The sequence below is a fragment of the Hypanus sabinus genome, chromosome 28 (genome assembly GCF_030144855.1).
Source record: "Hypanus sabinus isolate sHypSab1 chromosome 28, sHypSab1.hap1, whole genome shotgun sequence".
Classification (NCBI taxonomy): Eukaryota; Metazoa; Chordata; class Chondrichthyes; order Myliobatiformes; family Dasyatidae; genus Hypanus; species Hypanus sabinus.
The window spans coordinates 7,159,261-7,184,328 of NC_082733.1; the positions used below are offsets into that span (position 1 = coordinate 7,159,261).

The 25,068-nt window shown below is 40.4% G+C and overlaps 1 protein-coding gene across 1 annotated transcript in view; it reads right to left on the reverse strand.

Annotated features, from left to right (window-relative positions):
* Positions 1 to 25,068, reverse strand: part of aldh1a2 (aldehyde dehydrogenase 1 family, member A2) — a 101,317-nt gene that overhangs the window by 73,658 nt on the left and 2,591 nt on the right. The gene's annotated exons all lie outside the window — the stretch shown is intronic.

Consider the following 25,068-nt stretch of genomic DNA (forward strand, 5'->3'; position numbering starts at 1 on the left):
ACTCTTGAGTCCCAGTACGGTTGGTCAAGATTGTCCTCTTGGATAACTATGTATATTGCTGAGTTCCTGTATCATTTTCAGACATTGAGAAATGAACCTCATAGCCAAGACTAGACCATTATTTACTGTATATGGAAGGTTTTTTCACTTGGACATATTAAGAACTTTTACTCCTATACAGTACATCAGTTTCACATTTCTGCTATCCATAGACCCATCTAGCCCCTTTCTGTTCTGATCATTGCATGACATCCTGAAAATTCCACCACAGGTACCTTCTATATCACTTCATCAAAGGGTATGATCAAAATGAAGATTTATTTAATTGTTAACCCCGAGATTTATGGTTTAGAGCAGGGTGGTTAGAGGGTAAGTTGGCTAATGTCACAAAAACAAGTAGAAGAATTTGTTATGATGAGGATATTTTACTGGTTATGAATAGATTGAGTGAGTAGGAACAACTTGGAAAATAGACTTTGATGTTGGAAAGTGTAAAGCTGTGTACTTTGGCAAAAGGAATCCGAAGGCAGACTATTATCTAACTGGAGAAAGACCGCGGGTGTGCCAAGTACAGAGGGATCTGGGTGTTCTTATACACAAATCATTAAAGTAATTAGCCAGTAGGTGCAGCAAGTGGAAAGGAAGTGGCACATTGGTCTTAATAGGTCTGTCCAGTTTAGGGAAGTACGACTCACGCACGGACTGTACAACGAGCGAGGATTTGGAAGACCAGTGGCATAGATTTTCTGATTGCCGTCGGGCTTCCAGCATGTTCTGTCACCCCACTTGTGAATTGTTCAGGTTGTAAATGGTTCACAGGAACAGAGCCCTGATGTAACCTGGTGAGGGCTTGTATGGTAAGAGGTTTAGGAGTCAGAAGTAGACAAATATTGCTACAGTAGTACCGAGTAGCACCTTGAGTACTGAGCAGACATTTAGCCCCCTATTTACTGGGATGGGAGTCAGTGCAGACAAAATTCACCCGGCTATTGCCTGGGAGGGGAGGGTTGTGCAACTGAGGAAATTAGATTTATATTCTCTAGAGTTTGGAAAGATAAGGAGCTTACTGAGACAGGTAAGAATCTCAGAGGCATGACAGAAGAGATGTCAAGATGCTTCCTCTTCTGGGAGAGCATCCAAACAAGATGGTCACGTGGTGGGTGGGCGGGGAAAGTGCTGTTGCTTAAAACTGACCTGTGCAGGAATCTCTGCCCCAGAGACAGTGAAGACTGGATCATGGGGTGGTGGGGGAGGAAGTAGAGATATTTGTGAAAGATCATATGTGGAACTTCTGCCGTCTCTGGTGTCTCCAGCATTGTGAGCATTTGGGAGACTGAGCCAATGGCACAAGAGATTCTGCAGATGCTGGAAATCTTCAGCAACGCATTGATGGTGTGGATAGTCAGAGGCTTTTCCCCAGGACGGAAATGGCTAGCCCAAGAGAACATGGTTTTAAGGTGCTGGGGAGTAGGTACAGAGGAGATGTCAAGGGTAAGTTTTTTACTCAGAGAGTGGTGAGTGCGTGGAATGGGCTGCCTGTGACGATGGTGGAGGCGGATACAATAAGAGACTCCTGGACAGGCACATGGAGCTTAGGAAAATAGAGGGCTATGTGTAACCCTTTGTCATTTCTAAGGTAAGGACAGGTTCAGCACAGCTTTGTGGGTCGAAGTGCCTGTATTGTGCTGTTGGCTTTTCTATGTTTCACACACAATGTTGGGGGAACTTTGGAAATCAGCAGCAGCTATGGAGAGAAATTAAGTCGAGTTTCAGGCAAGACCGTTCATCAGGACTGACACACAAAATCCAGGGGGAGCTCAGGCAGCATGGATGGAGATCAAAGGAGGGAATTAAACAGTGGAGGTCTTGAGCGCAAACCCTTCATCAGTTCATGAGGGCAGCTGGAAGCATCCGAGCCAACGAGAATGTAGATCGACACAGGGAAAGCCTGTTTTCAGAATATCTTGTACCATAAGACAGAACGGGTTACCTGTCAATCTACCTGCCCCCCCCCACCCCCCTCACTATGCACCGTATTTGTCTCCCTGCCCTGCCCTTTCTCTGTAATGGCGACACCGACAGCAATCTGATTGTTTTTCCTCTTTTCACTACCTGGACGTACTCATGAGCAATGATCTGTCTGGGAGGCACTCAAAAACTTTTCATTGCATCTGGGCAGATGTAACACATATAAACCAATTACCATTGTATGCTCGATTTTTAAAATAAAAATCGCAGCGACAGTAATAGCTCCCGATGTCTCTTCTCCACAGAAACGTGAATGGATTAGTTGCGGTGCGTGGGGCGGATGTGGGCTAAACGTACCCCGCTCAGGTCCTGACCTCTCATAACTTGCAACACCCTGGGCGACAGGTGCTTCTAACGCCCTCTCTCCATGCGCTCTCTCAAGTAAAGACCTGCATTTCCACCTCAACATCTCTCTTACTCCTCTCTCATCCCTTTCACCATAACAACGTGACAGCGGTTCCCATTTTCTGCAATATTTACAACCGTAGACAGAGCCCCACTGTCATCAACAGCAGAAGGCTCCCGTTAATATCACGCCAATTACCTCCCCGCGTACCCCAGGTGCAGACGGTGATTTGCTCCCAATACCGGGGCAGAAAGACCTGTTTTACCACGACCGAAACTGTCTTTTCTCAGACAGTCTTTTCTGATCCTATGCACCTTTCTAACCGGGCGAGGAACCGGCGGGATACGGGGACCGTGTTGCCCCCGGACCGAAGTCTCACCATTCACAACCATTTCCCCTCCAGCAGTGTAATTTGGGAACCTGCCCTAGAGCACAGGACCCACGACACGACAGTCTTTATGTTGATGAAGGGTCTTGACCCGAAACGTCGACATGCCCATAGACGCCGCCTGACCCGCTGATCATTTTGGGTGCGTTGCTTTGGATTTCCAGCATCTACAGAACCCCTTGTGTTTCTGGGTGTTTACAGTTTTAACCCGTGTTAACCTGTATTAACATGCTTGAAAGTAGACCCCAATGTAAAATCGACTTAGAACCAGGGCACATTGAATGGGGCCTCTTTTAATTGCCCCATTCCCGTCTCTGCGCTCGCTGCCTCGACCTTTGCCGAGAGCTGGAGTGAACATTTAATCTCCCTCGAAGTCACTTTGGGCACTTCTTAAATCTCATTTCTCGATCGGTTTAATATATAACTAGATCCTCTAGTGATAGACAAATCCGACTCCTTCCTGAGCGGCTACGTCCCACTGAAATCTAATGCGCTTCGCTCCGAGTTCCTTCGGTAACAGGCAACCAAGGCGCACGGTTGGTATTTAACAACTTTTAAATAAAACCGAAAGAGAGAGCCCTTCAAAAAGCGAGGAATGCGGAAAGTGAAACCGTGTACGCCTTTGTTTTACTTTTCACAGCTTATCGGAGTCATTAAGATCTCCCATTTATACTCTGTTTAAGTCTGCAAAAGAACAGTATTTATAATACTCCTCTGTGCACCACAGATGGATGTATAACAGTCTATAAATATTTATATAATAGAATACTGATTTATTGAAGTCGGGTCCGTAAATTTAATCTGTCGGAGAAATAGGGATTAACCGCTTCCAAGGAGAAACAAAAGACAGGAGAGCAGCTCTCTGGAGCAGTGTCATGAATGAATCTTTACAGCTGGCACACAGGCAGTTTTACAAGGCGACTCACAAATCCCCATAACTCACGCTGATGGGTTCAGGTATTCGGTACCAGCTGGTACCGCGCCGCAGGGCAACTACACCAGGAGGTAGCACAACCATTCAGAGAGGTCCTCTGCACTTCATCTGTCATCGACACTTTCCAAAGCCCCGTCTCCTCGGCTTGCACGGGCTGGGCGGCACTGGAAGGCGCGGGGCTGAAGTAACGTGAGCTGATATCAGGTGCGCACAATGCACAAGAACTAAACACCCCTCGCTGGGAGCACGGTTCACTGGAAAGGGTTTGAAGTTTTGGGGGGGTGGGGTGGGATCACTTTCCCGGCAGTACCTAACCTGACCAGCGCTATCTCCTGAGTAATGCCGACCGGGAGTACTCTCAATTCGACACCAAATGAGGTCATTAATATTGTTTAAAGAATCCCTCTGTCAAGCGTGGAAACAATATTAGAGTTGGCCTATGCTAAAATGGTTTACAGGTTCCTTGCTAATATTTTGCTTTTCACATTCAACATTCGGTCTCAGTCCGCATTAGCGACTAGTCCTAATCTTGGTGATCTCAGTGACGTACTTAGTCTTAAAAGAATCGAAATTATAGCAATTAAATCGCTCTGGATCACGCCTATTAGCAATTGTTTCCACACTAAAAATATTTATTGAATTAGCAGTGGAAATTCCGATCGTTGTGCGTCTTTATTGAGACAAACCTAAAAGTCGCTTAGCATGAGAAGAAGGGTGAGGGAGATTTTTGCCTCTCTTCTTAAACATGCTTATTTGCAATTTGAAATAAACACGTCCTGGTACCCATGACACTTACACAAAGAATGCATCCGCGTTAGCGTTGCGCTCTCTGCTCTGCGTTTTACTTGTTGGTCTCCGCCTGTGATGGCGGGTGTCATTTGACCGGAAAATGTATGCAACCAACCTCTGGTATTGTCACTCTTCAGAAACCCGTGTGAAGACTGGAGACCAGGTATTTGCACTTCATTAAGGAAAGTTGTTTGCTGCTAAAACTTGAATGTTTTAAACAACTTAAATTAAACCAATTCTCACTCAAGCCATGATGATGAGACTATCGGAGTTTTCCATTACTAGTTGTGCAGGCTGTATCTTTTGTGCCTCAAGTACATCAGTCGCAAGATTTTATAAACAAAGGATGTCTTTTAAGAGCTTAATTGGGCTTAAATGACCAGAGAAGAAATCTAGATTTCTCCCACACATGGTGTGAGTGGATCCAAGGACTAGAAAGTAAACCCAGGCCAAAACCTTGTTCCAAAACCAGTAACACACACAAAATGCTGGTGGCAGGCAGCAGGCCAGGCCCAGACCCTTCCCAAAACTGCTTCTTCCTATAGATGCTGCCTGGCCTGCAGCCTTCCACCAGCATTGTGTGTGTGTGTGTGTGTGTGTGTGTGTGTGTGTGTGTGTGTGGAGATTTCCTGGTGTTTGCTTCCAAAACCAGTTCAGTGTCTTGTGCTGGGAAGTGAAGATGTATGAACATGAAAACACAACACATTGTTCCTCTCCCTGATAACCTGCTGACATTCGGTCACCAAAGCTTGGTTGGGGTGGGGGGGAGAATGTGATTGTTATTTGAAGTGAATAAAACCAAGACGTATTTTCAGCTGTCTCATTTCTTGCATTCAAATTCATTACTCAGTACTTCTAGGTGAATTTTGGAATATTTTGACAGTCAGCAATTTGTTTTTATCCAATGTGTTTATGTAGGGCTGAACGCTCACTTATGGGTTTATGGTGCCTGCTGGTGTAGGAAAGTCATTCCAAGGTATTAATTTCACAGTACACTTAAGTACACATCAGTCCAAAGAAACAGATAGGAAGAACAGGAAGGAAAATATTGTGGCCTTTCAATCCTCTGTATAATTAGATCATAGCTGCACCACATTTTAACTCCCAAGCCTTGATTAATTTGTCATATTAACATCAGGTGGTAACCTACAGCTTTAAGAAAACCACTTTAATCCTAGTATCCCCCCCCCCAAAAAAAAAACAGGAAAATATGCCTTAATGAGGACTGCACGGCAGCTCTAATGTCTACTATCATGAAGTGCTTCTAGAGGCTAGTCATGGCATGCATCATCAACTCCAGGTTTCCACCACAATTTGACCATAATAGGTCTACAGTGAGTACCATCTCACTACACTCTTCTCTAGAGGAAGCACCCGCATAGTAAAGATATCTACATCAGACTATTGTTTCTTGACTGTGCCTATGCTTTCAGTACTGTACTATTAATCCATGCAAACACATTATCAAACTCCGGACCCTGGGAGTTAATGCCTTCCTCCACAACTAGTACCTTGACTTTCTGACCAACAGGCCACAAGCAGTAAGGATAGGCATCCCACCTAGGAAAGTTCCAGGGAAGTTTTCTTAATCGATACATAGAAGTTCCAACTAGAGAGAGTGCAATGCTTGATTTGCTATTAGGGAATGAGACAGGCGACAAAGGTTTGTGTAGGGGAACACTTTGCATCTCTGTATCTTGATATGTCTGACTGTAATAAACTAATTATAGTACTAAGGGATCAGGGCAAGTGTAATTCATCAGAAACGTGGATGAGTAAAGGACATGAGGAATGGGGCAGCAGGAGATTATTGGGCAAATGTATTTCATATCCATTTTTCAGAAGCATTAGCCTATATGAAAAAGGATCTAGTGCTTTCCCAGCATACGTGACGAATAAACTCTTCACGGGCTTCCAGCCGGGTACAGATATCGACTATACCTGATGTTTCAATGACAAACTCTGCCACCTTCATCAGGGGTGATGCCTGGTGGGAGAGCTGAAATTCGATTGGATGAGGACTAACCAATCAGAAGGGACAATGGGGGTATAAATAATAAATAACACCAGGCTAGACAAACCCAGGCATCGTCCCTGATGAAGATAGCAGAGTTTGTCATTGAAATGTTGATTATAATTGTTATCTCTACCCAGCTGGAAGCCTGAGAAGAGTTTATTCATTAACCTACATCACCACACATGTACCATTGTATTCTTGCTCTGCTGGGCAGTGAGGTGAAGAGCACTATTTACTTTTGCTCGTGTTGGGTACAGGCAGACACCTGATGTGACACAGCTCCTATAGTGAGATATACTTACTATAGTAGTAAATCTACAGCAAAGTAAAATTAACACAATAACACACCCTCTGCTTAATCATGCAAGCTCAGTTCTCACAGCTGGTTAACAAGCTCTACTTTGTCACTTGTGGCATTACAACACATTCCTGGCTTTAACCTATTTCACAGGAAACGGTCAGTGTATGGAATAAGCTGTCGGAGCTGTTTAAGGCAGCTATCTAAACATTTAAAAGACGCATGTACAAGTACATGGATAAGATAGAGACATGAGCTAAATGTGATCAAATGGGACTATATCAGAGGGGAATTTGCTTGGCGTGGACCAGTTGAGCTGAAGAGCTTTCCCTATTTCGGATGACTCAATGACTAAGTGGGGAAATACCAGTCGGAATTAAGTTGCAGCATAATAATCAAAAATTATTTTGCAAGCTGTTTGAACAAAAATGTTCAAATACAGAAATGCTGGAAACACCCAGCAGAGAAGGCAGAGCATCTGCAGAAGGAAAAACTAACCCAAAACATTTACTGGTTCTCTTTCCATAGATACTGCCTGGCCTGCTGAGTGTTTACAGTGTTTTCTGTTTTTATTTAAGATTTCCAGAAGCCACCTATTTTCTCCAAATACATAAACGTGAAAATGTATTTTCCATTAGTCCACCATGAAATTCGGCAAATGTCACATGACTGGGGAAAGCACTGTACTTTCATAATGTGTGGCTTTGGATATTTATTGCACAGATTATACACAGTATATTTTAAGACTTTATAATGTCTCAGTGAATCATATGGCATGATATGCTACAATGTCAAAATAGCTCCGTTTTCAATCAATATAATTTCAGCTCTACTTTTAAATATCATCAGAATTCTTTAAACTACATTGCAGGCATTACATGCTTTAAAATTATAGATTGCATGAGCAATTAGCAACCATAATTGTACTTTAGATTCAGAAATGTCACTATAAGTTTTGCTCTCAAATTTAATAACATAATTTAACCAAATAAATTATAGCTTCATTACTCAGTCCCACCTTCCCACCCTTGATAATTTCATATCCTATTTTGCTACTGTTACTGCATAAAAGTGTTAAAATTGGTTTTCCAGTCATGATTAGTTGCGAATGTTGGCGCTATCTTGAGGCACAATGCTGAGGATTCACAAAAAGAGCATGAGATTTGGCTTGGGAATGTTTCAAATACAAAAAAAAGAGCTATTATGGCAAAACTGTTACATATCATAATCATTACATGTATTAAAATAATATTGAAATTCTTAATCATTGGCATGCTGACATGGTATAGAGCAGTGTCCTTACATCTATAGGATCTAACGTTTAGACTTCAGTCAGATAAATGAGTACAAACTTTCTATATGTACCAACTATATTACATGTGGAAGTTTATTTGGCATGTTCAGTTCACTCCTGGTATGTTCAATGGCTCAATGGTTCCATTTAATATCAGAGAATGTATACAGAATACAACCTGTATACTGTATACATATAACATATAAACATATAAAATATATAACATATAAAATTTGAACCAGCCACCAAACTTCAAACTAAGGTTGCATTATTCCCAGGAAAGCTACACGGAGGTGTTGGAGATGTCGGGCCAGTTGCCCCAAGACGCTGTATCTAAAGTTGTTGCAAAGCAAAGAGTCATTAGGCTGACCTTTGGCCAAACTATTTATGTCAGGTAATGCTGACAAACTTTACCTTAATATCATGACAAACGGAAAATGTGCTCAAGTAAGATAAAAAGGCAGTTATTTTATTTTAATGTTCCTTTTTGGAGCATTAAAAGAATAAAGATCTATATGTACTCAATCCTTGGAGTGGGATTGGGGAATGATGAGAGGGCAGCGAGGAAGGTTTTATCAGAGTGAGACCAAGTGGGACTGAGCAGTGCAGAAACTATCATGCAATCAAATATCTGATTGCCAAAGATTGTAAGTTTCTCTTTGGACCCTAACAATAGGAATGTTTGAACATTCTCTGCCTCCACTTCCTAATGCACTCACCCTTGCCACTGTTTAGTTCTCAAAATCCCCTGTATTCCTTCATACCAGGGAAACAGCTGATGGATTTCTTCTCAACAGCCTGCCTATACCATTCTTAATTCAGGGATGGAACTATAATAGATCTTGGAAAAAAAATTATGTATGAACAATTAATTCAGACATATTATTGTCTGCTATCTTGAATTGCTTCTCATGCGAACCAGAATGTTAGCATATCTGTACAATGATATAAAAACAAATTTAGAACCTTTCTAATTATGTGCCTTTTCAATGAATGCAAATTTGTGTGAACATGATATTAGGTTTTAATTTCTACATCATTTTATAAAGCAGGCATCATGGACGTTGCTCGGGAAGTCATAATGAACATCACCCTAAACAAATACTTTATACACTTGAAGCAAATTCTTCTTGCTGCAATGTTAATACAGCCTTTGAACTATTTAAAGTAGACAGTCTAATGTCTCCAATCAAATAGTAGATAGCGGAATTTGTTAGAGGTGTTTTGGTACAACATTACCCACAGCAATTCCAGTTTCTTATTTCATAGCTCCAGTAATGAAGGGTTCTACCAATAATGTCTGTTCTTTTAGATGTTGCTTATTCCTGTTTTTAGCCCAGACATCCAGTAGTCAATGCCTTTCCTTTAATTACATACACAGAATTATATAGAATTTAACGGCATAGAAACAAGTTATTGGCCCAGTTGGACTGTGCCAACAAATACAACATCTATTCTTACATCCATTCTCTCTACCTTTATATGCATTTTTGCTACTTGTTCCACCTATCTCTAGTAGAGAATAACTTCTTCTATTGTTCTTTGAATAGGGCTGTTGTTTCTATTTGATACTATTTGATACATTTAGTTTTTTAAGATTCCTACACAAGTGGAGCCATGTTTATAGTGATCCTATTGAACCTCCCCATAATTCAAAAAGTCATTTCAGGTTACCTCACAGAATTCACTTTTTAGGATAAAACTTTTTCAACTTGCTAAACCTGCCCAGGGGACCAAAAATAAAGAATAATTCTTTATTTATTGGGCAGTGAGACAGGGACAAGGCCGTGGAGAGATCTGAATACAAAGACAGGAATTGTTGTGTGAAGTATTGACATTTTATCTCTTGGACTACTTCGATAAAATTGAGAAAGCATTTCACAGCAAGAAAAGGGCACGCTGACTTTGGGAAAACTGTAAATAGAAATGCCTCTGAATTACAAATATCCATGAGCTAATTTTGTTTTGGCCTTTGCCAATATTATTTATTGCTCAGTACACATTCTGTAATATGTCTCGTATTTGAGTTTGTGATTAATACCTACTATTTCTATGCTACACTATGCCCCAACTTTGAATTCTAGTTTGGTGTCTGCCCTGAGAAGTAGCTTCAATCAAATAGCAAAATAATGACAATAAAATAAATGATATTGTGCACAAGAGAAAAAGTATGTCACAAATTCAAGTGATAAATCATCAAGACAAGATTCAGAAGTATTTTTAATTATGACATTCTTCCTGTACATTAAATGTAATATTAGTGCTTATGAGACACAGTTCATTCCTCAAGAAACACAGAATTAAGTGAATTCAACCATGGAAAACTGTACAAAATGTTGGTCGATGCACTTGTGTCCTTAGAATAATATATCCAGGCCGCAGGGAATGATTCTGGAAGTTTAATCCCGGAGAAATGAAAAAGGACCGTTTTTACTTATTTGAGAACACTTACTCTATTTAAGAACCTAAAAGAATGTCCTGTCCATGAGATGCATCAGTAGGTGGCAGAGGATGGATCAATATTTATTTTAAAAGGAGTTGTACTACTCTTTTTCCTTTTAATATTCAATAATCTTTAAATTGATTTACAATCTGCCGTAATAGCTGGAGAATTAACCACAAACATTTCTCACGGATGTTGTGGAATGTTTTTGCATTTCCAGCCTCACACATGTTTTGTTACCGGAAGATTTTCCACATCCCAAATAATGGTTTCCCACATGAGGAATAACTTTAGGTGAATGGAGGATTGAATGAATGGGAATTTCTTATATTTTAATTGATTTAGTAGCTGGTTGCAACTTCATTCCATAAAAATAATTCCTTTCTCATATGTGGCTTCCTGCTTTGAGAGTTCTCGACTCCCATGCTCAGAGAGGCAGACATCAAATGCTCAACTATTGTTGAAGCATTAGCAGCTGTTTGGCTCCTAGTGTCTTCCAACTCATGGAATGACACAGTGTTGTAAATATTCCGGAGTCTCATGCACACTGGGCACCTGTGCCGAAGATAATGCAGGAAATTTCATATCCTGTTCCAACTTAAGAACTTCATTTCCGGCACTTTGGAACATTCAGTGCTGACAATTATCATTGTAATGGAAGAGATATGAGCCTGGGAAATATGAGTACTGAGAAGTATTCAATTTTACAATATAATTGTTGCACAGATTTAATAATATAAATTCTGAACAGTTATACTATGGCCATTTATCAATTGTTACTAACATCCTGCTATGCTTGACTCCGGTATAATCATTATGGTAGTTTATAAATTATTTGCCATGAAACTGTATACATGATCATATTGTGAGGATCCTGAAGAGATACTACACTAGAAGTAGGAGAATCTCCAGTTCAGCATTATAGTGGCTTCAATAAAGCCACCGTCACAAGATAAATAAATGCCGTTTTGATTCTCATATTATTCCATCATCTGAAAGTTCATGCGAGGATCACATTTCAAAATCACTACATTAATACTCCTGATCAATTTTTATTTGTTTATAGGGAATGAGCTTTATTAGCGTGTTCATGGAAAAAACAGCAATGTTCACGTGGGATTTTGATGCCAATTCGGGTCAACCATAGAAGCAGCTCAACAGTTGTCTCTGCCACATCTGAATAGCTGTGTATGCTTGGAGAAATGAACATAACTGACTGAAGTCTATAATTCTGACAGGAAACTGGACAGTCTGGTGAAAGCAGGAGATTGGGGCTGAGAGGAAAAATGGATCAGTCGTGATGAAATGGAGGAGCAGACTGGTTGGGGCAAATGGCCTAATTCTGCTCCTGTACCTTATGGTCTTACGGTCTTAAGTAAATTCATGATTTTATCTGAGAATACCAAATAATATAATTCAAATGTTTGGTCTCCATGCATTTCTGTCTTACAGGTCAATCAAAAAAAAGATGTTGGTTGTTTAACAAACATCTAAGGGGCACCAAAGGGAGGAAATAGACGTTGAAATATAAAGAAATAAACAAACAAATAAGCAGATCCATAAGTAAGTAAATGGATGAATGAAAAAGTGAATGAATGGAAAGACTAATACCTAAATCGAGAAAATTTAAATCAGTTCAGTCTCCCTCCTCCACAGAATTTTTTGCCCATTGTCAGTTCAACAAGAAGCTCAGGAAGTATTCTTGGAATGAGCGTTCTTGTAATCAGATAAAAGTTAAATAAAAGTATGATTGAAAGGCATTTTGCATAAATAAAGGCCTTACTTTTCAAGTAGATTGATATCTTTGTTAGATGTTTTGATGTGAGCCATATGTGGCTCAGAGTCTGAAACCTCAGCCTCACTATACCTGATTAGGAACAGTTATCTGTGCCTTTCATAGTCACTGCAAGTGCCATTCCCAAACATAAACCGAATGCAAATCCCAAAATCGTGATCATACCCCTCCATACTTCCAGTGCAAGCAAACTGTCTTAAGTTCTCTGTTGCAGAAAGCAGTAAGAAGTATTAAAAGATATTCCATTTGAGCCGTTAGTTTAGATTATTGATTTCTGATTTGGGGATGAGCATTGTCCATTATACAGTTCACACAATGTGCTTGTCATCAACACATCCTTAATCTGATATCCATGCATAGAATTTATCTTCCTATCAAAGTCCTTTGACCTCAGCTATAACCATGCTTCAGATATTGAGAGCAGAAGTGAAGACACTTTGGATTTTGGATGGACCCAGAGCTGGAATCACTTCTCATTCACCGCATACTAATTATGTAAACACAATTATGTCAAAAAACATTTAGTATCACTTGAGACTTTGAGGGAGCAGTTTAATATCAATATTTTTCAATCATTTTACTTTTCTGTTATAGTTCCACTACGCTAAGACATGCTCTGTTTGAGATTTTGGATTTTGATTTCCTGTATCAGCCATTTGTTTTGGTTTAGGAATTAGAGTTGAGACCATGATCTATATATGTATGTGTAGGTGCAGGGGTTTTGCCAGAGTGATTCTGTGCATACTGTATATTTAGTGCTCCTGAGTCTGAACAGGCAATTGTATTACACTTGTATGAATGAATTTGATATGACCTGAGTAGACCTGCAAAGTGATAATGAGGGATCTAGTCTTACCCAATTACTAATCTAAGCAACTCTTCCCATTAATTTCAACCAAAAGATTTACAATGCATATTTGAATCTTAAATGTACATGTCACAATATTCACTGGAAACTTTATATTTATTAACATGTATCATGTTTATTTGCTCCCTTGAGGGAAACACTGCTTTAGGCAATGTGTTTAACAAATTAGTAAATACTTTCACAAGCATTTACCATATTGTCACACAGCATCCAGGGTATATCTTTTTCTCGGATTTGAATGATTCCAGGTTCTGTTTCTGCACAAACCCATTTGCACAATTTGGAAAGGTTGTAACACCTAATAATCGCCAAACCCACTATTTGTAAATGTAATGGAAAGTCATGTTTAGGGAAAGTAAAAGTAATGCAAGCAGTGGCATTGTAAGAGTACGGTGCCAGTTAAAATGGTGTGATTGCTTCCTTTAAAAGATTCTTAAAAACAGGGTTGAGATTTACCCATGAGTCATAGGTAATAGTGGCTGCTGGAAAATATTATCTTTTAATACTATTGTGAATGATGAGGTATTCCTGATGAGTTTTTAGAGTTTCAATGAGTCACAGATGTGTTTTTTTTCTCTTTGTTGTCACACTAAACTGCACTATTTGCATCTCAAACGTCAGCAGGAAGTTAAAAAAAGTGTTTCCAATCATCACTAATAACAGGAGGTACCCCTTATAACCATTAAATCAAGAATTATTTCCATATACTCTGCTGCCTTTGAAAACTTAATGTTTTGTTTAGCATTTCTAAGTATTAGGCACTTTAATATACAATACTTCCCAGTAAAGATACTGAGCTTTGAATTTCAAATGAATCCCTTGCATGTTTATTCATCAAATAACAATGAAATCCAATAGTTGTCCTTATGTAGATTCAAAGGAAGTTTAGTTATTTAATTGTGTTTATTTTAGCAATCAGCTTAAAGTATTAGTGCAGTGTATGCAACAAAAGATTGCATTTTTGTAACTACTTCTACTGCTTTTAATATTCTACATTAGGAGTGCTGTGGAAGTCCACACACCAGGAAAATATTGATAGGAGACTCAATGGTCTGAGGAAATCAGCTAAAAGTTTTACTTAGAGTCATAGAACAGTACGGCACAGAAACAGGACCTTCAGCCCAATTAGTCCACGCTGAACCATTTCAACTGCCTACTTGACCTGCACCAGAACCATAGCCCTCTATACCTCTACCATCCAATAAGTACATTTAATGTCAGAGAAATGCATATAATGTATCCACGTACCTATTTAAACTTCTTTTAAACATTGAAATTGAGCTCACACGCACCACTTGTGCTGGTAGCTCTTACCACACTCTCAAAACCCACTGAGTGAAGAAGTTTCCTCTCCTGTTCCCTTTAAACATAGTCCCAGTCAAACTCAGCAAAAAAAAGTTTGCTTGAATCTAACCTACCTATACCCCTCAATTTTCTGTACCTCTATCAAATCTCTCCTCAATCTGCTGCCTTCTAAGGAATAGTCATAACCTATTCAATCTTTTCTTATAACTCAAGTCCTCCAATATCAGCAATATCCTTGTAAGTCCTTGTAAATTTTCTCTGTACTTTTTCAACCTTACTTACATCTTTACATCAGGTAGGTGACCACAGCTGCACACAATATTCCAAATTAGGCCTCAGCAACATCTTATAAAACTTCAACATAACATCCCATCTCCATTTCACAATACTTTGAGTTATGAAGGCCAATGTGCCAAAAGCTTTCTTTAAGACCCCATCAACCTGACTCCACTTTCACTGAATTATGGACCTGTATTCCAGATCCCTTTGTCCTACCTCTATGCCCTCCCGTTCACTGGGTAAGACCTACCCTGGTTGGTCCTACCTCTGTGCCCTCCCGTTCACTGGGTAAGACCTACCCTGGTTGGTCCTACCTCAGTGCCCTCCCGTTCACTGGGTAAGACCTACCCTCGTTGGTCCTACCTCTGTGCCCTCCCATTCACTGGGTAAGACCTACCCTGGTTGGTCCTACCTCTGTGCCCTCCCGTTCACTGGGTAAGACCTACCCTGGTTGGTCCTACCTCAGTGCCCTCCCGTTCACTGGGTAAGACCTACCCTGGTTAGTCCTACCTCAGTGCCCTCCCGTTCACTGGGTAAGACCTACCCTGGTTGGTCCTACCTCAGTGCCCTCCCGTTCACTGGGTAAGACCTACCCTGGTTGGTCCTACCTTAGTGCCCTCCCGTTCACTGGGTAAGACCTACCCTGGTTGGTCCTACCTCAGTGCCCTCCCATTCACTGGGTAAGACCTACCCTGGTTGGTCCTACCTCAGTGCCCTCCCGTTCACTGGGTAAGACCTACCCTGGGTAACACCTTGCACTTGTCTGCATTGAATTGCATCTGTCATTTTCCATTCCACTTTTTTAGCTGGTCCATGCCCTGCTGCCAGCTCTGATGGTCTTCCTCGCTGTCCTCTATGCCCCCAAGCTTGGTGTCATCCACAAATTTGATGATCCAGTTAACCACATTATCATCCAGATCATTGCTACAGAGGACGAACAATAACAGACGCAGCACTTTCAACTGATCACTCAGAATCTGGACTCTTGTTCCCCCGACTGGGAACATCTAATGATTAAGTGCCAACCAATCAAAGAGAGTTCTCCTCCGGGATCCTGACAGCGATTTACATTCTGCCAAAGGCTGATGCTAAGTAGGTACTGAGTGCCACCATCAAACTGAACACAGCCTACCCTATCACCTTTCAAATCATTGTCGGTGACTTCAATCAGGCATGATTGAAAAATATTTCTGCCCATTACCATCAATTTATCAACTGCAGCCCCAGAGGTCCCAACACACTCAACTGCTGCTATGCAACCATAAAGAATGGCAAACGTTCAACTCAGAGACCACATTTTGGGAATCTGATCACTTGGTTATCCTCCTCCTACTCACATAAAGTCAAAGGCTAAAATGAAAGGCTCCAGATATGGACAGGATGCAAAGGAGTGGTTATGGGATTTCTTCAAATCTGTGCGCTGGGTCATGTTCAAGGACTTAGCAAAGGATCTGAATGAATATGCTGATGTTGTGATGGACTTTATAAAAACAGCTGTAGACAAGTGTGGCCCCACAATATCATTCAGAGTCTTCCCCAGCCAGAAGCCCTGGATGAACCCTGAGATCTGCAATCTACTGGGGGCCAGATCAATGACGTTCTGCTCTGGCAACCAAGTAAAATACAGGAGATCCAGTTACAATCTTCAGAAGGCAATCTCACATGCAAGTTAGAAATTCTAGACCAAACTTGAATCACTGAAGGATGCTTGACTGTTGCAAGGACGTGGCAGTGGGGGGAGCCCAAGTGCTGGACACAGGCATGGAGGCAGGATCGAGAGGCGTTAGCACAGTCACGAGCGTGGAATAGATATCCAAGAGAATCTTGACACGGAGACAAGGTTCACATAGAGAATCCAGAAAACGATGCGGAATTTAGAACTGACAGTCCTAAAGAACCATGAAACGAGGTTACTCATACAAGAATCAACCAACGAACTGACAGCTCCTTGTTGTGATTACAGGGTTTTATCCTGCATTTACTGACGGAAGGCAGGTGTGTGTAGTTAGTGGAACTGGGAATGATTAGAAATTAGACAAGGGGATTGAAGCCCAGTTACTGAGGTGGGGAATTGCCAGACGCCATGACAGTGACGGTTGTGGTAGGGCTTGAAAGTTATCACCTCTTACAAAGTGAAACCAAGTGAAATATGTGAAAAAAAGTTTCACTCCCAGATGAGCTCAATGCCTTCTATTCTTGTTTTGACCTTCACAGACTCTCACAGGCCCTGATGACCCTGTGATTTCAATCTCTGAGGCTGATGTGGAACCCACAGGAAGTATTTAGCCCAGACAGGGTACCTGGCTGAGTACTGAAGACCTGTGCTAATCCACAGTCTGGAGTGTTCACTGACATCTTTAACCTCTTGCATTGACAGTCTGAGTTACCCACCTGGTTCGAACAGGCTTCAACTATACCAGTAACTGAGAAGATCTTGGTAACCTGCCTCAATGACTATCATCCAGTAGCACTTATATCCACCATGATGAAGTGCTTTGAGAGGCTGGTAATGAAGCATATCAACTCCTGCTTGAGAAGCAACTTGGACCCACTCCAATTTGACTACTGAAGCAGTAAGTCAACAGCAGATGCCATTTCACTGGTTCTTCACTCAACCCTGGAATATCTGAACAGTGAAGATGCATACATTAGGCCGCTCACTTCACCTGCGAATCTACTGGCCTTATCTATTGTGTCTGGTGCTCCTGATGTGGCCTCCTGTACACTGGTGAGACCCATTGTAAACTGAGGGGCTGCTCATCGTGCACCTCCATAACATCCGCACCTCCTTCCCTCTCCCTCCTATTCCACATTCTGACCTTTCACCCAACTATTACTTCTCTCTGGGTCCCCTCCTCCTTCCCATTCTCCTCTCCTAACAGATTCTTTCTGCTCCAGCCCTTGACCTTTCCCACCCACCTGTCATCACCTATCACCCTCTAGCTAGCATCTTTCCCCTCCTTATTCTGGGATCTTCCCCTTCCTTCCCAGACCTGAAGAAAAACCTTGGCCTGAAGTGTCAACTGTTTACTCTTTTCCATAGATGCTGCCTGACCTGCTGAGTTCCTCTAGCATTTTGTGTGTATGATCAGGATTCTCTTCATTAACTACAGCTCAGCATTCAAAACTATCATCCCCTCGAAAACTATCAACAAGCTCCAAGGCCTAAGCCTTGATACCTTCTTGTAGAGCTGGATCCTCGATTTCTTCACTTGCAGATCTCAGTCAGTTTGGATTGGCAACAACATCTCCTCCACAGTCTCCATCAGCACAGATGCACCACAAACCTGTGTGCTTAGCACCCTGCACTACTTGCTTACATTTATGACTGTGAGGCTACACCCATATTTAAGATTGCTGATGACACCACTGTCATAAGCTCAATGGGAAGTGATGACGAATCAACATATAGGAGGGAGATTGAAAATCCAGCTGAGTGGTGCCACAACAAGAACCTGGTACTCAACGTCAGCAAGACCACAGAGCTGATTATTGACCTCAGGAGGAAACCAGTCCTCATCGTGGCTTCAGAGGATGAGAGGATCAGCAACTTTAAATTCCTTGGTGTTATCATTTCCGGGATCTGTCCTGGATCCAGCACATAAGTGCCATTACAAAGGAGGCACAACAGAGCCTCTAATTTCTTAGAAGTTTGTGAAGATTTGGCATGTCATATAAAACTTTGATAAACTTCTATAGAGAGAATATTGAGTGGTTGCATTGTGGCCTAGTATGCGAACACCAACTTCCATGAATGGGAAGGCAATGGACTACTGAGCACATCTACATGGAGCGCTGTCACAGGAGAGTAGCATCCTTCATCAGGGACCTCCACCATCCAGGACACGCTCTCTTCTCGCTGCCATCAGGAAGGAGATACAGGAGACTCAGGACCCACACCACAAGTCAGTAACAGTTATTCCCCTCAACCATCTGCCTCATGTACCCAAGGGGATAACTTCACTCAACTTCATTCACCCTGTCACAGAACAGTTCCCACAAACTATGGACCCACTTCTAAGCACTCTTCATCTCATGTTCTCAATATTCATTTATTTATTGTTATTTCTTCTCTTTTTTAAAATTTGCAGGTATTTTTTCTCTTTTGCACATTTATTGTCTGTCCATCTTGTCGGGTATAACCTTTCATTGATTCTATTGTGTTTCTTGCATTTACTGTGAATACCCACAAGAAAATGTATCTCGGCTTTGTATATGGTGACATATAAGTATTTTGGTAATAAATTTACTTTTAACTTTGAATCTTGAATTACTCCACAGCTTGGGTTTGCCAAAATCTAACTTCAGAAAGAACCCACAGCAGTTCTACTACTCCTTGTAAAACACTTCCCAATTTCATTAGAGCAAAAATATGAAATATTAATCACTTCTGCAAAGTCCATCCCACAAAATGCCTAAATCGGGGAAAAGTTATTTTCCCCTATATTTCCCTCTTTTTAAAATTGTAAATTAGATTAAAGGTTAATTCTAATTATAGTCCTTTACAATATAAACCACTTTCATTATATTACATTTTATTTTCACATGATACAAACTATAAGGTTGCCACTTTGAGGAAAAACTCATTGGAAATAGTTGATACAATCCTGCAAACTAAGTAATTCATGAAGATTTCAACTGGATGCACATAAAAGTCTGCCTCAATTCCTTTTCCAGAGACACTATGAATGCCATTCTTAGATTGATCTACCAGGAGGCATCCGTGAGGGATGCGGCTTGCCTCATGGAGTGAAGAAAAGAATTGGCCAATACATATACCATTCCCTTTCTCCTAATGTCTTGTATGAGACTTACAGGGACTCGATCAAACAAAATAAAATGGAAAAGAGCATGGTAGATTGTGAACCACACTGGGATTTCTTAGCAAAGAATCTAACACTGTGCTGTACCAACAGAAATCAAATGCTGAAACCCATTCCCCCTGAAACACTGTTAAAACATTGCGATCAAAAATGGTTGCATATTTTTTCAAATTAATTCCGCCTCAATGCTCTTCCAGGAAATTCAATGCTAGAATCTTTACGAATAAAATTTCTTCCTTTTTGTGAATGTTTGCCAAGGAACCAATTCATTTTGTGTTGGACTATGAACAGGCATGATGAGGGGAATAAACGCTGCATTACCAGCCACTGTTGTTCTGTAATCTACCAACAAGATGTTGTTAGATTACAAATCAGCAGGGAGTGTGGAGTTTGGAAGGTCAGGGAAACAATGATCCCCTCAAGATGGGGTACGATTTGGTAGTGAATCATCACATCTTTAGCTGATTTTTAGAAGCTAGTAAATTGGACACTGCATAAGAGTTTGGCATGCTTGTGGCAACTTTTGATTTTTTGGTAGAATATTAATATGCGTTATTGTTCTATTTACAGAGAACAAAGCTAGTTTTGGGTTCTTGCATTTTGCATTCCAAAGACATTCAAGAGAGGTCTTCTGATAATTAGTGAGTAAAGACGAGATTCAAACAATGTAGGCAATGGCTTCTTTTGCTACTAATCAGGCCCAACAAGGATTATAAGCATTAGGAATGCAGAAGTACTTGTGTCTTGGTGAGAATGCTCTGTGGGAGGGCTGTCTCACATTGATAGGAGGGGAGGAGAGAACACTGGCTATCTTTTACCATCTCACATCAATCTGTTATGAAACTGGGAATGTAACTTGACATTTTGTTATGGAACAAAATACTTGCACCAAATGTTTTCACTCTCGCGACTCTTCAATTGGTCACGAAATTTGCATATGGCAACAGAGCAAGCATAGGGCACCAAAATGTTTATTTTCCTTCTCTGACAACTTGTCTGTGGGGCACTTTTCCATCCCAAATGTTTGCTGATTTCCAGAATCTGGGACTCTGCCACAGTAACACACAATTTTAACCAATAATAAAAATGGTAATATCTAACATTGGCTTCTTTTAAGTTTCTGATATCTTGATGTTCAATTAACTTTGTTCTAAAAAAGGAGCATTGTAACATCATTCTGACAATGCATAGTGAGCTGATTTTTAAACAGTCCTGGATAAAACAAAGTACCTGTTACTTGGCCACTCATTTCTGAAGATACAATTAGACAACTAGATTTCAGGTCTTTTCTGCTTTTTTCATTGGGTAAAATGCTCTGTATTGTTAAAAAAAAAATGGCAATTATGCTGTTGCGATCATTTCAGTAAAATACAAGATTAGTACAAAAAGTATTTTGAAACTCGAACAGGGAAAAAGACTGCTTTACAATTACGGATTTTGCTTTACCAGCTTTGACCTAACTGTAGACAAATGTTTATGTGTAAATCTGGCAACAGGATAACTCTCCATAAAAATAATAACAGAAGGTCATTGATATTTAACAATAAATATATGGTGGTATTAGGCCGAACTACACATACAAAATGTTCTGCTAAATTACATGTTTCTAAATTCATGATTCTAAACCATTTCTCTTTATTAATATACTGCAGAAATTTGGTAACAGCACACTATGTTTGCGTCTAGGTGTGTATAGACATATGTATATGTGCAGTAAGTATTTTTGTTTAAGTGTATGTATGTAAAAACTGCCACGTATGTGGAGATGCATCTTTGCATTGTAATATGCATGCACAAGCAATTCCACTGCTCCATTCTTTAATGAAAATTCATGTTATCATCATGGTCCCCTCATCAAACAGAGGAGATAGCAGGAATGTCACCTTCATTTGCAACAGCTCCATTTGGCCCAATCACCCTCCTTGGCAATGATGAATCACCGGCAGTATCCCTACCTTCGCCCGTTTGATCTCAGCTCAGCAAGACTTAGTTTTGATCTGAAGAGCTGCAGATCACTTGGGTCAGAGACAAATAGCAGAACCACTGACCTGCACAGTGGTAGAAGATATAATTTAGGCCAAAGCGATAAATATACTTCTTGAACTTTCTCTGCCTGTAATCTCTGATCCACTAATGCTACTTGCTTCTCAGTGCTCCATATTTCCCTGAATTTATACAACCAAGATTCAAATGGCATTCAGATTAGCTTGGCTACTTGTAACAGTTCTTATCATCGGAGTGTTTTAATACTTGCAAGTATCTTTGTTGATAAAGTACTGTGTTTATCATTAACAAATGTTTTTCTAAAAAATTTGATTTTGTGTAACTAATTACAGCAGACTATACCATCAACTGAAATAAATGTGATGATAGTTATGGTTTAAGTACCAGATGCAAGAGGGCACTGGAATGCTGTTGGCTTCGTTGGTGTTTTAAAAGAACAAAAAAAACCCTGACAGCTCAAAGTGATTAACCTTTACATGAAGCTAGGCACGACATCCGAGGTAAAAATTTCAAACAAAATGTCAGCAGTTATGAGATAAAGGTGTGAAGTAACAAGCACCAGTTCTTCAGTACGGCAGCGAACCTGAGGCTTTCCACAATGGTCCTTTCTTCCCCTGTTCGATGCATCCATCTACTTCATCTGCTAGAACCCTTTCACGGATTTGATACTAAAGCGTGGAGGAAAGATCATTACTGCTCCTGCTGTTTACAAGCCAGGATTTATGCTCAATAGATTGAACTTTCTGACACAAAATCACTAAATGGCTGGAACCACCAGCAACGCTTTCATTTGTGAAATTTATCACCCAGACAGTGCAAATACTTATCAACATGTGGAGGTGTGGAAGACCATATTAATTACAACCAACACATGTAGCCTGATAACCAGCCGTCCTTTAAAGAAGCTTCAATGAACACACACTAGAGAAAGTTAATTCACCGCAACCATTTGGCCTTGCCTGGAATACAATATCACATCAATCCAATCCATTTAGTGGGGTTTAAGCTCTCTAGAGAGGTAAATGAAGTTTAATGTTGTTGTTATTCCAGGTTCACTGCATCCACTCCCCCTGAGAGCTGCTCAGGCAAACAGCTGGGAGACACAACTACAAAGACCCCTACTCACACACAGCCACTTTGTGCAGAAAGGAAAAGGCCTTTGCTCAGAATGTCTAATGAGACATTCATGCCTAAGAAGAAAAGAAACACTTACTCAAAGAAAACATGCAAGAAAATTACGTCCAATTTGTACTTGGTCAAAACATGAACCCATTACATGAGTAGTGTCAAATTTCCATCAAAACAATTTACTGTTAAAATACTTGATCTGTGAGCATTATCCAAAACTGAAGTGTATTGCATCTACTGCTGGAACTATTGCAGGTATTACTGAACACATGAAGAGATTCAGTTATTAGTTAAATTGAAAAAGGCATACACTTTCAAAGAACCCATTAAAAGATTAAAACGTTGAACAATTTCATGTGATAATATAACAATGCACTGACTAACGAATCTTTTGCCGTGTCTTTAAAGTTATTTCATGATTATTTTTAGCAGTTTTGTCAGGTGGAAAAGAAGAGCAGAGGTAAATGTTTCTGTTCTGCAATTTCTAATTTGCTGTGAGGGATACAATTGTAGATTGTACTCTGCTCAATCTGAGCTCTCAAACTGGGACCACCAACCCAGCGATGTTTAATGTTCTGCAGGTAGATTCAATGGCCAGGTACATTTGAGACTTTGTTACCTGGTCTTTTGATTCATGTTGTGAAATTCTACCCTTCTACATTTCCAAAATAAAAGAGTACCAGGGGAATGAAAGAGCAAGTGAAGGTGATATATTGCACCATGCCATTAGAAAACAATCATTACATGTGCTCTATGTGATTACCCTGCTTAAGTCATTAAGATATTTGTCAGACTATCTGTTTTGATATGAAAGCTTTCCTTTCATTGCTTTCCCCCAAGACAGCTTCATCACCAAATAAATGGTGATATCAGTTCCTTATGTAGTATTTTTGGTGATTGGTTAATAGTGATTTAAATAGGTTAATAGTTTTGTGAAAGGATTACACACAGAAACCTGCTGAGAATCGATCGTCCATTAACAGCAGAGTATAACCCCTTTTTAGAACAAGAAGAGGAATGATTTACACTGGAGAATGTAAAAACTGAAGGTCACAAAAGATTTTGAGGTGGAAATAACATTAAGGAAGCTATCATGTTATGGTATAACAGTTGCAGCTCCGCAGTTAGCTGCAGCTCATAACGGATACAGCTAAGATGGCAAATACAAGACTTCCCTCTTGGTTGATTGTGCCAACAATTCCTTATTGTTACAGTTTAATAGAATGTGTAAAGAAATGAAGAGAATTTTTGGAATTCACTGTTAGGCTTGAAACAACACTCACAAAATGAAATGAGTAAATGCCCTGGTTTACTCAGCTCTGGTGTCACAATCTCAGTAGCTGTAAATTACTGGCATACTCTCACAGTTCCAAAAACCTCTATGCTTCCAATCACATGGACTAATCCACTGCTCACTCTGCCTGCTGTCTTGGTGGGGGGGGGGGTCACTTAATTCTGAAAATAGTTGTCTACTGCTTGTGATTTGTCTATGTTTTGACTTTGTAGTTTATTTCCAGAAAAATATTTCATTCCTGATATTCCTCCAGTAGTTCTGTGAGTTTATTGCAGTTACTCAATGTCATGGATCAGTTCCTGGACTGTTTTACATTAAATGGGACAGAAGCAAATGCAATATAATTGGTCCCAGTCTAGGAAGCAAACACTAGCCAAGATCCCACTATCCATTGACACCTGCTGTAAGAGTACATAGATGATGCAGAATGAAGACAAGATCTGGGTAATCTGTGATGCCCCTGTGGTGAATAGTGACAAATCTCACACATTCATTGAGGCTACTTGCTCAAGATAGCAGAAAGCAGCTTTCCACCCACAGAATCCAGGCACACGGTTATTGAATTGAACTTAGTCTTCATCTGGAGCGTTTCTGAATCTCCTTGAAATGTAAAATAAACTGAAAATGTGGAGTCCCACCTGCCAGATCTGAAACCCAGGCAACGACCAGAGTTCTATGGATCATTATAAAAAACTGAACTAAGTTCACTGAGTTTTCTTTTGGTCCCATTTCACCTAGTGCAATAAAGATACATCCTTTTCAACAAAGGAGGAAACTGCTTTAAGGTATTTGGCTTTAAAAATCACCAACAAGGAGAGTAAAGCAACACACGCAAAACGCTGGTGGAACACAGCAGGCCAGGCAGCATCTATAGGGAGAAAGAAGCACAGTCGACGTTTCGGGCCGAGACCCTTCGTCAGGACTCAAGGAGAGTAATATGTTTTATGCTGCCAGTTGTAATGGGTTTGACTCAGCGTATATACAAAGGACAATTCCTAAGTATGCCGCAAAAGCATAGAACTCGTACCTACACAG